This window comes from Megascapheus bottae, chromosome 2 (genome assembly GCF_031878675.1).
Source record: "Megascapheus bottae isolate mThoBot1 chromosome 2, mThoBot2.hap1, whole genome shotgun sequence".
In the NCBI taxonomy this organism is placed as follows: domain Eukaryota; kingdom Metazoa; phylum Chordata; class Mammalia; order Rodentia; family Geomyidae; genus Megascapheus; species Megascapheus bottae.
Window position 1 is genome coordinate 93,954,261 of NC_143510.1, and position 11,818 is coordinate 93,966,078.

Consider the following 11,818-nt stretch of genomic DNA (forward strand, 5'->3'; position numbering starts at 1 on the left):
GCATGCTAAGCAAGCCCTCTACCACTAGGCCACACTCCTAGCCCCATAACTTTACTTTTCTTGAAAGGTGGAAGGTTTGCTTTGTCTTGTTTGGAATTCCCTGGGGTTCTTGAATCTGTGGATAAATGTTTGGTTAAAATCATAACATCATATTATCTGCTTCTTCTCTTTTCTTCTATGACTTTGAGCAACTGCATTAGATTTTCACTTTATCCTACACATCTTAGTCCTTCTGTATTTTCTGTCTTTTCTCCTCTGAGCTATGGATATCCAGTGGGCCCCTCAGCCTTTATTGAAAAGACTGTGAAAATCAGCTGGATGCAATTGTCTCTCCCCACTTACTTAGGTCTTCTTTAATTTCCTCCAGTCATAGTGTATACAAATCTTACAACTCTTTTGTTAAATTCACTCCTAAGTACTTTATTCTTCTTTATGCTGTTGTAAATGGAATTGTGTTTCATGATTACCCACCCCCAATGTATAGCACTGCAATTTATTTTTCATTGACCTTACATTCTGCAAGCATGCCAAACTCATCATTAGGTCTAATAGCATTTTGGTGTATATATCTGATTATCTCATCTAAGTTTTCCTTATTCTTTATCAGTTGGAAGGAATTAAATTTCTTTTCCTTACCTGGTTGATCTGGCTAGAAAGTCTAGGATTAAAAAGAGCATATATCTTTACCTTGTTTCAAATCCTCTGGGAAAGCACTGGGCATGATGTTTGGTGTTTTTCACGGATGCCCTTTATTTAGATCTGGGAAATTCCTTTCTATACCTAGTTTATCATGAAAGGTGTTGTATTCTGACAAATACTTTGTCAGTTGAGGTGATCATTTAGGATTTTTCCCCCTTTTATGCTATTTCTGTAGTATATTACTTTATTACATGTTGAACCATCCTTGCATTCCCACAACGTTTGGTCACAGTATCTCATTGGAATTGGTGCTGAGTTGTTTCCTTGTTTTATGCTGAGTTTTGCATATATTTATAAGGAATATTGGTCTATAAGGATTTTTTTGTGCTGTGTTTTTCTTGTTAGGATAATGCTGCTCACATGGAAGTTAAAGTGTTCCCTCACTTTTTTAAATCAGAAAATTTTGGATTTTTATTCTGTCTTGTTTTCTAGGCAAGCACTCTACCACCAGGCCACATTCCCGGCCCTTGTCTTGTTTTCTGTGCTGGTCTTGGGGCCTGGGTGCTATAACTGAGCTTTCTTTACTAGCACTCTACCACTTGAACCACAGCTCTACTTTCAGCTTTTTGATAGTTAAGAGATTCTTATTTCTTATCTCATGGACTTTCCTACCCAGACTGGCTCTGATTCATGATCTTCAGATCTTAGCCTCCTGAATAGCTAAGATTACAGACATGAGCCATTGGCACAAGCTCTTAGTGTTAAAGTGTTCTAAAATTCAATATAGCTCTTGAGTCCTGGGCTTTTGTTAGGATTTTTTTTTTCTTTTTTTTTTTTGCCAGTCCTGGGCTTGAGCTCAGGGCCTGAGCACTGTCCTTGGACTTTCTCAAGGTTAGAGCTCTGCTACTTGAGCCTCAGCACCACTTCTGGCTTTTTTTCTATGTATGTGGTGCCGAGGAATCGAACCCGGGTCTTCATGCATGCTAGGCAAGCACTTTAACCACTAGGCCAAACTCCCGGCCCTCTCTTAGGATTTTTAAATTTTCTGATTAAGTTTCCCAACTTGTTAAAAGCTGACTCAGATTTTCTACTTCTACCTGTTCTTCATACGTTGCCTTTCTACATATGTCTTATTCATCTAGGTTTTATTTGTTAGCATGTAATTATTCAACGTATTGTTTATAATCCTTTGAGTTTCTTTTCTATTGTCTATTTCACTTTCTAGTCTATCTCCCTCAGTTTACTTTGGGCTGAACTTGCTCTTGCTCTCTTCTTCTTCTTTTCCTCTTCCTCTTCTTCCTTTCTTAAAGGATGAGACATTTTGCTATTGATTTGAGACCTTTTCTCTTTTTTAATAGCTTCTTTTCCATGGTACATTTGTTTTTCCCATCAGTTTTGGTATGATTTGGCCTCATTTTCATTCAAGTCATTTTCTAATTTCCCTGTGGCTTTCTTTTTAACCATTACTTATATGCATGTTGCTTAATTCCCATATTTGTGACTTTCCCAATTTTCCATTAGTGATCTTCCATTTTACTCTCTTGTGATCAGAAAATGCACTACATATTATTTCAGACCTCTTATCTGTATAAGGCTACTTATTCTATGGCTTAACATTTGGTTTATGCTGCAAGTGAACTTTGAGACCATGTGTCATGCTGTTTCTGGATGCAGCATTCTACAGGTTATCAGTTAGGTCTGGGTGGCTTACAGTGTTTTCTGGATGATCTCCCTACATTTTTTTTTCATCTATGACTGAAGCAGGATACTAAAAATCAACCATGATTGTTGCATTTTCTCTCCCTTTCTGTCACTTTCTGTTTGTGTTTTACCTTCTTGCTTTTATGGAAATGTTGTACGGGGAAAGTCCCATTACACCACCCCAGAAGAGTTTCTACCCATGACACTTCATATGGAGCTTAGAGAATATGTGAGCTTTTCACTTAAGTTCACTCTTGTTCTATAAGTGGCTTCTAGGGCACTTCAAGTGTGTTATTTCGATTCAATCTTCATTTACCCCATTAGGTGGCTATTATTACTGTCCATTTGGGGTCCAAGGAGATAGGCACAAAGGAGCTAAGTATTGTGCGGAAGGTCACAATGCTAGCAAGTGAAAGCTGATGATTATATGCCAGCCAGATTGTTTCCAGAGCATGCTAACCCCTGTCTCCTGGTACCTCTTTCAAGTGTGATTTCAATGCATGGGAGCAGGAAGAGATCACTTACTTTATTCTAAATGTTATATCCTAATTAACACAACCCAAGATTGTGTGGTAGTCACATTATTTATAAATATCTAAACTCTTACCTGTATACCACACACTGACTTCCTTCTTCCTCCTTCTCAAAAGGAACCCAATTGTGTTGGTATATCTGTCCTTCCCCTAGTGAATTAAGAGGAAGGTGAACTCACGGCACCATCCCTGGTGCCCGGGATATAACTCAGCTGGCCTGAAGACCAGAGGCATCCATTTGTGAATTTTATTGGTCCAGTGAGAGCTGAAGGAGCACTGACAATCTTCAGAGGAACTCATAGTTTTGCATATAAGCCAGCTTATGCTGCTATAACAAAATGCCAAAAATGATGACAAATTTCCCCACAATTCCAGGGTTGAAAGTTCCTGGTAAGAGTTTCCTGCCTGGACAGCAAAGGGCTACCTTCTCATAACTGGGACTGGACCAAAGGTCTGTTAAAGTCACAGTGTGGAAAAACAGGTGAGGGTGGAGTGGAGAGCACTGATAGAAATCAACACTATTATCTGGAGCTGGGGGTGTGGCTCCAGTGAAAGAGCACTTGCCTGGCCAGCCTATAGTCCCAGCTCAAACCTACTGCTGCAGTACTGACAAGCATAACATGAACACATACACGTACAGCCAGACACTCACCGTTATCCTGCAGTTTTCTGAAGTGGGTTAAACTGGATGTGTGCTCTGGGACTTATGGTTTGATTACTTCATAGTTCCTGTCCTGTCCTGGAACTTCAGAAGCAGAAAGGAAGAATACATCAAAAGCAGTGTGCTTTGTTCTGTAGTTCTGGAGATCAAGACCCAGTACCTCACACCAGGCAGGGACTCGAGCGCTGAGTAACCACACCTCCAGACCCAAGCACCTCCTTAGTTCGGTAAGCCAGCATGTGTGGATATTTGTACACTGAGCCTGAAAAGCCAAAGGATGTTTATGCTTTCTAAAGTCCTTTGATTCTCAAGACATAAGCAAGTTGAAAAGGATTTTTATTTTATTTTTTGTGGTCATGGGGCTTGAACTCAGCCTAGGCGCTGTCCCTGAGCTCTTCAGCTCAAGGCTAACCACCCTACCCTTGAACCAACCCCCACTTCCCATTTTCTAGAGGATAATTGGAGATAAAGAATCTCAGGTACTGGGGTTTGAACTCAGGGCCTGGGTATTGTCCTTTAGCCTTTTTTTTTTTTTTTTTGCCAGCACTATCAACTTGAGCAACAGCTCCACTTGGGTTTTTGGTAGTTAACTGAAGTTAAAGAATTGCACAGGCCGGGAGTTTGGCCTAGTGGTTAAAGTGCTTGCCTAGCATACACGAAGACCCAGGTTCAATTCCTTGGTACCACATATAGAAAAAAGCCAGAAGTGGTGCTGAGGCTCAAGTGGTAGAGCTCTAGCCTTGAGAAAGTCCAAAGGCAGTGCTCAGCCCTTGAGCTCAAGCCCAGGACTGGCAAAAAAAAAAAAAAAAAAAAAATTGCACAGACAGAAGTGGCACTGTGGCTCAAGGGGTGGGGTAGTAGCCTTGAGCTGAAGAGCTGGGGGACAGTATCTAGGTCCAGAGTTCAAGCCCCATAACCAACTAAAAATAATAATAATAATCTCACAGACAGTTCTACGTGGTTTCAAACTTGGATCCTCAGATCTCAGCCATCAGACTAGTTAGAATTATAGGCAGGAGAGCTGAGAATGTGGCTTAGTGCTGAGTGCTTGCCTTGCATACATGAAGCCCTGGGTTTGATTTCTCAGTAACAAATAAAGAAAAAAAAAGTGGCACTATGGCTCAAATGGTAGAGTGCTAGTCTTGAACAAAAGAGCTCAGGGACAGTGCCCAGGCCCCGAGTTCAAGCCCAGGACTGGCAAAAAAAAAAAATTACAGGCATAAGGGACCGGGAGTTTGGCCTAGTGGTAGAGAGCTTCCCTAGCATGCACGAGGACCCAGGTTCGATTCCTCAGTACCACATACATAGATAAAAGCCGGAAGTGGTACTGAGGCTCAAGTGGTAGAGCTCTAGCCTTGACAAAGTCCAAGGACAGTGTTCAGGCCCTGAGCTCAAGCCCAGGACTGGCAGAAAAAAAAAAAAAATTACAGGCATGAACCACCAGTGCCCAGCTACAGGGGAATTTTGTAAGGTAGATTTCAGAGGGAAAAACAAACACACCTTGTAGAATTATTAAAATGAGGCACAAAAAGCTAGCAGAGGGCTGGGAGTTTGGCCTAGTGGTAGAATGCTTGTCTAGCATGCAGGAAGACCCTGGCTCGATTCCTCAGTATCACCAGAACTGGTGCTGTGTCTTAAGTGGTAGAGGCCTTGAGAAAGCCTAAGGACAGTGCTCAGGCCCTGAGTTCAAGCCCCAGGACTGACAAAAATAAAAAATTAAAAAGTTAAAAAAAAAAGCTAGCAGAGATAAGTGTCCTCATATAACCTCCACTCACCTAAATTACAGCCAGTTTAAACCTGTCATTGTGTGTGTGTGTGTGTGTGTGTGTGTGTGTGTGTAGGCCATGGGGCTTGAATTGGCCTGGGTGCTGTCCCTGAACTCTTGGTTCAAGGCTACCCCCTAGCCCTGGGCCAGAGGAGTTGTCCCTGACCTCTTCAGCTCAAGGTTACCACCCTACCCTTGAGCTAACCCCCACTTCCGTTTTTCTAGAGGTTAAATGGAGATGAGAGTCTCAGGTTCTTTTGTGGGAGGGTTGGCTTTGAACCTTGATCCTCAGATCTCAGCCTCCTGGAGTAGCTAGGATTAAAGGCGTGAGCCACCCACCACGGCACGGGCTAAACTGGTCATTTTGGAAAGCAATGAGATCTACCCAGTTATATACAAGTCAGCTACAGAGCTATCAAACACATAATTTTTTTAAATTTGCATTAGAAATACAATTACCACATGCTACAATGTATAATTAGGAAGTATAGCCCATGTTGGCCCCGAGTTCAAACTCAATGGAACTCCTTAGGTCAATGGAAGAGATTTTCTCATGTGATCCCTAAGTTAATTCTAAGGGGCCAATTTTGACTTCCTGTGTGGCCTGGGAACCTCTACCTGTTGTATGTGTTCCCGCCATTGTTGATGCCTGCCATCTATCAGCCTCTACAACAGATGTCAGAACCACCTTTTAAATAATGAGTCAAGTCTCTCTATAGTGCTAACCCACCACATGTATTTGTGTGTGTATGTATATGTGTGTGTGTGTGCACGGGTGCATGCGTGCACTGATTGTGGGCTTGAAATCAGAGCCTGGGCACTGTCCTGAGCTTGGTGCAAAGGCTAGCATGCTATCATCTGAGCCATCGTTGGCTTTTTGGGTAGCTAAATGGAGATAAGATTGGGGTGGCTTTGAATTGTGATCCTCAGATCTCAGCCTTCTAAGTATGAATCATCGGCACCCAACTTTGCCCCAAGAATTTTTTAAGAGGAACAGACACTTAAATAGGCTTGCAACTCTGTATTTATCCAAATAACAACCTAGCTTTATTGATTAGCATGCTTTCACACGCACAAGACTTTTTTCAATTAGTTATACATACAGTTCATATGATTCCACAGAAATTACAGGAGTGGTGGGAAAGACTTGCCAAAATGCAGATGTACAAAATTTAACACAGCTTCCAGGCTGGATATTTCTTTTCACATCTGGCAAAGATGAGGCTTTGGATTTCTTATCTTCTGAGAACCAGCTGGGAATAAATCCTTCTTAAATGTTAAAAATCTATACAGTTGATCCTGTGTCTAGGTGACCCTGCAAATACCACAATCTTCAGATGTAACTAAAGTGGGGGAAAAAAAAACTTCAGATCTTCAAATCCCTTAGAAGGTAAAATGACATAGTACTTGCAAAAGACTCTCTCATATTGTCTTACTTAATCTTCAGGACAAGGTATTGTTATGGAGCCCAGGTTGTGTCTTGAACTTGTTATTCTCTTGTCCTACTGGGATACCACGTACAACTTATTCATAGTTTTACTTATTTTGTCCTTGTTGTGAGCAGGCAAACTAATTCACCAATAGGCTGATATGAAACAACAGTTTGATTTAACATAGCTTAGCAGAGTCCTAACTTGCCTAATTCTATTCTGCCTATCCAGCATACCTGCTGGACTCACCTGACAGCTTAGTCCTCAAGTGCAACAGGGCCTGCCCGTCAGTTGTTGGACACAACTTCCCGGTCCTGTCACAGTGTGAGCTCCAGGGTCACAGGACGAGTCTCAGTCCTCCTCAGTCCTCTTGGGCAAGGAGCAGGCACCTGAAGGCCTAAGATCCTTGAACCACAGTCTCATTAAGGCCAGCAGAAGTGCTGCCCCTCATTTTGGGTCCTCTCGGGCCTCTTTCTGATTGGTTGTGCGCAGGGGTGTGTGTGTGTGTCGTACTCCATCTCCTATGGCCAGGTGTCTGGACACTCGGCCATTCACGATTACTCTACCTTGTGTGCCTGGGTGCTGACTGTGTCCATTCTGTTTTCTCTTAGACACAAGACTTCAGTATTTAGCTGTACTTCATCCCATTGTTTTTCACTCTACTCACAGTCAGAATTCTAGTGTTTTCACGCCCTTACCCCTGCTCTGCCTTCTCATCCACGCGCTTCACTGTTCCTCGACGGGATCTCGCCACGCTGCTCACAAGCTGACCTCCGGGCACCCGGACCCGAGGCTGGGAGTCCCCAGGCCGGCCCTGCATGTTTAAATCACGTTATCCGTGAATGGGGTATACACATGGGAGCCGTCTCCGGGACGCGGAGAGCGCGTGCGCCGGAGACGTGCACTGGCCGCCCGCGGGGCGGGGGCGGGGCGGGCAGGCGGAGGCCCCCGGGCGGCTTCCCCGGCTCGACGTGCGGCCTGGCCCCACCGGACTACCGCGAGCGCCTCGGCGACTCCGGGCGCGAAAGACGCCTCCCAGGCGGGCGGCAGGCGCCACGTGACTCCCGCGCCCGGGCCGCGAACGCCGGCGCCGCGCCTGCGGCCAGCGCGCGCATCCACACACGCGCATCCGCACGCGCGCATGCGCGAAGCCGGCGCGTCGCTCCCGGCGGTCGTTTCTAAGAAACTGCGCGCATGCGCCCCGTGACGTCTCAGTGTCTACGGAGGGCGGCGGCGCTGCCTGAGCTCCGCCGCGCTTGCGCAGTGCCCAGACGCGGGCGTTTCTCTCTCTCTCTTTTTTTTTTTTCTTCCTCCCCCCGGAATTGATTTTAAGCTTAGATCCGAGTTACAAAATGGCGGCGCGGAGCGTGCTCGTAGCCGGCCCCCCAGCGGCGTGCGTCTGAGCGGCCGCACGGCCCCCGGGGGACATGCTGTTGGAGACCCCAGGCCTGCCGACCATCCCGTCCTCCCAGGCCCCCGGCGCCGCGCAAGCGCCCGGCCGCCGCCTCGGACTCGCGTGCGGACGCTGCCGCCTCGGCCCTGCTGGTCGCCGCGCCCACGACCCCTCCAGCGCCGCGGCGGCCCCCGGGAAGGTGAGGGCGCGGGCCGGGCCTCGGTGGGGCGGCGGGCGGGACGCGGGACGCGGGACGGACGGAGGGAGGCAGGGCGGCGCCCGGCCGCCGTTTGTGAGGCCGCCGCGCCGCGCGCCGCCCCGCCGCCTCCCGCCCGCCCAGCAGCTCGGCCCCTGCCGCTGCCCGGCTCTCCCCGCGGGCCCGGGCGCCTCTCCCCGCGCCGGCCGGCCGGCCGCGTCGGCCATTGTCCAGTACCAGCGTGTGGCGCTCGCCGCTCCTTGGGCGTCGCCCGCACGCCCGGGCCCCGCACGCCAGGCGAGGGCCGGCGCGGCTCGCGCGTCCCGCGGGGCCTCGCCGCGTCCGGCCCGGGCCCGGGGCGTCCGCGATGCCGGAGTCCCGCGAGCGCGCGGCCCCCGCTGCGGGGTCGAGGCCGGAGCCGCACGCCGTGGGCCAAAGCGCGGCTCCGCTCAAGCGTTCCCCGTTGCTCCTCGGAGTCGGCTCTCCGCGGAGTCCCCCGCCTGCTTCTCGCGGGACCTGCCTTTCGTGGCAGGGCCCTCTGCTGAGGCGCGTCCTCGACCACGAGGCCTCGTGTGCCTGGCGCTCCCCGTCCGCAGGCGGAGGCGGGCACGGGAGCCGGGTTACTCACCGGGAGCGGGGCTCGCCGTGCGCGTGCGCGGGCCGGCGTGCGCCCCCGCGGCCGGCCCAGCGGCTCCGCTCGGCGGTGCTCCCGACGACCCAGCGCCTGTGCAATGAACGGCGGGGGGCCTCGAGACCTCACCACACACGACCGAGATCTTGCTGGGCGAGGCGGCTCACGCCTCGGTCCTCTCGGGAGGCTGAGACCCGAGGATCCAGGTTCAAAGCCAGCCCGGGCACAGAAGGACCCAGTGAACTTCTGGGAAACGGGAAGTGAGGCTTGGCTCACGGGCAGGGCGGTAGCCTTGAGCTGAAGAGCTCGGGGACGGTGCCCAGACCCAGAGTCCAAGCCCCATGACCCCCCCACGAAACGACCCGAGATCTCTGCCCCCTGATTATATTGATCTGATTAACATCGAAAACACCTACATTTGGGGGCAGGAGTTAGCCTCGTTGCAGGAATGAGGAAGGTTTTACCCTGCTCTCTGGTCTTGACCCGCATCTCATCCCCACCCCTTTTCTCCCCTTCATTTTTTTAATTCCAGTCAATGAAAGTCATGGAAAGAAACCGCGGCCATTCCAATTTAGCTCCCCTCTTGCTCCCTCCGATGGAGATGCTAGTTAATGAATAGTAAGATGGAGAGGGGTGGGAGAAAGAAATTCAATGAAGAATCATATCTTTCCCATGTTTCAAACTCTAGCCTAGATGAAGAATTTTTGGTTAAGTGGTTACTAAATCTCACACATTGCATTTTATAGTGTTGGTCTTTAAAATCATTTTATAATCAGAAAAAATGTATCAGAAAATTACTAGAATGTACTAAAAGCTGAAAGCCTAAATGGAAACCCAGGTTGCCTGTTTTTTTTTTTTTTCTTGCTTTTTTTTTTTTTTTTTTTCTTCCTTGCTGGACACAGAAAGAGATGGGGAGGAAGGGTGAAAAAATGCCATGGTATCCGGTATACACTATGTAGAAAATGAACTATGTAACTTTTGGTCAGGGAGTGGAGAGCAACATTGTGAAAAGAAATGTACTCATTACCTGACTTTGAAATGGTAATTTCTCTGTACAACAACTTAATAACAATAACATTTTCTTAAATAGGCTGAAAGGCTGTAAACATCAGCTTTTGAAGGACTAGAATGCCAGCCGGCTGAATTTTATTCTGTAGATACTGTTTTTATGCTGTACAACAATGAGTGATATGTAAGTTCCTGTCCTTTTTGTGTGAGTGCTGGTGCTAGAACTTAGAGCTTTTTTTTTTTTTTGCCAGTCCTGGGCTTGAACTCAGGCCATCAGCACTGTCCTTGGGCTTTCTCAAAGCTATAGCTCTACCACTTGAGCCTCAGCACCACTTCCCCAGTCTTTGTGAATGGTAGGCAAGCACTCTACCACTATCACTTGCAGCCCCTGTCCCTTAACTTGCTCAAGGTGGCCACTCTTATCACTTGAGTCACAGTTTGCTGGTTCGAGAACTTTCCTGCAATATTCAGATCTCATCCTCCTGAGTATCTGGGATTACAGGTGTGAGCCACTAGTGCCTGGCTATTTTAACTTAGATGCTGGCGTTCTAGCATGCTTAGGGCACATGAATGGGGAAGGAGACCAGGCAAGTCAAGTTTGACCAGCCCTAGCCAGCATCTCCCTCCCTCCCTCCCTATCCCCCGATGAATGAGTCAGAGGAGACATTTTCTTGTTCAGTCAGTATGACTGTTCTTAGTTGGTTCTAGTTAGTGTTTGGGTTTTTTTTTTTTCCTGTTGTATTGCTGTTTATTTACAACAAAGGATAGGAAACTAGGATCGGAAGAGAAATTGGAAATTTTAAAAGATGGCCACCAACACTTTATAAATAAGTGGTCTTGTGAGAATTGAGTTGAAGGTCTGGAAGCGTTATACATTCTTTGAGTGTTATCACATTCACATTGGCATTTTGAATTTGTGGATGGTGACTTAGCTTTGCCCAGTGCGCATTTTGGAACACCTAAATCTTGGGACACATGGGATTCTATCAAGTGGTAGACTAAAGAGAAGTACTCAGGTATGAAAGTGTTACTGGTATCTTATTAAAATGCTTACGTGAGGATAAACTAGTGGATGATCCTTAAGAAGTTTTTAAATGTGAAAAATGTCTTACAGACAGATACTAGTGGCTCATGGCTAGTTCCTCAGGTGGCTGAAATCTAAGGGTCACAATTCCAAAGCCAAGCCTGCGCAGGAAAGTCCATGAGATTCTTACCTCCAGTTAACCACCAAAAACCAGAAGTAGAGCTGTGGTTTAAATGGTAATGTGCTATCCTTGAGCAAAATTAAGCTCTGGGACCGTGCCCAGGCCCTGAGGATAGTCATAGAGTATGTTAGCTTGATAACTGCATATTCAAGATTAACTTTATAGTTTCTGGTGGTACTAGGATTTGAACTCAGGACCTCACACTTGCTAAGTAAGCATTCTCCCACTTGGACTACACCTCTGTGTCATTTGGCTGAGGATTGTTCAGGAAGAGAGGTAATGTTCCTCTCCTACTACCCTTCACTGGCTGCGGAGCCCTGGAGCCTTACAGCCCATCCTGCATTTCTTGGTGCAATCTCCTTCAGCATCTGAGTGTTCTATTTCATGCTAGAGTGAACTTTTTTAGGTTCTCTATAAGAGCTGTATCTTGGTCTAGAGAGGTAAACCTTTCTTTTTCTCTCTTTTTTTTCCCCCCTAGTCTTGGTGCTTGGACTCAGGGCCTGAGCACTGTCCTTGAGCTTTCTCAAGGTTAGTGTTCTACGCCTTGAGACACAGTGCTACTTCTGTTTTTTTCTGTGTATGTGGTACTGAGGAATTGAACCCGAGTCTTTGTACATGCTAGGCAAGCACTCTACCACTAGGCCATACCCTCGGCT

The 11,818-nt window shown here is 47.3% G+C and overlaps 1 long non-coding RNA gene across 1 annotated transcript; it reads right to left on the minus strand.

Annotated features, from left to right (window-relative positions):
• Positions 1 to 6,323: 6,323 nt before the first annotated feature.
• On the minus strand, positions 6,324 to 7,563 carry LOC150067679 (uncharacterized). The gene is made up of 2 exons (XR_016539695.1): positions 7,428 to 7,563; positions 6,324 to 6,642 (listed from the first exon to the last, which is right to left on the minus strand). It is a non-coding gene; the product is annotated as an uncharacterized LOC150067679 (long non-coding RNA).
• Between the last annotated feature and the right edge of the window lie 4,255 nt (positions 7,564 to 11,818).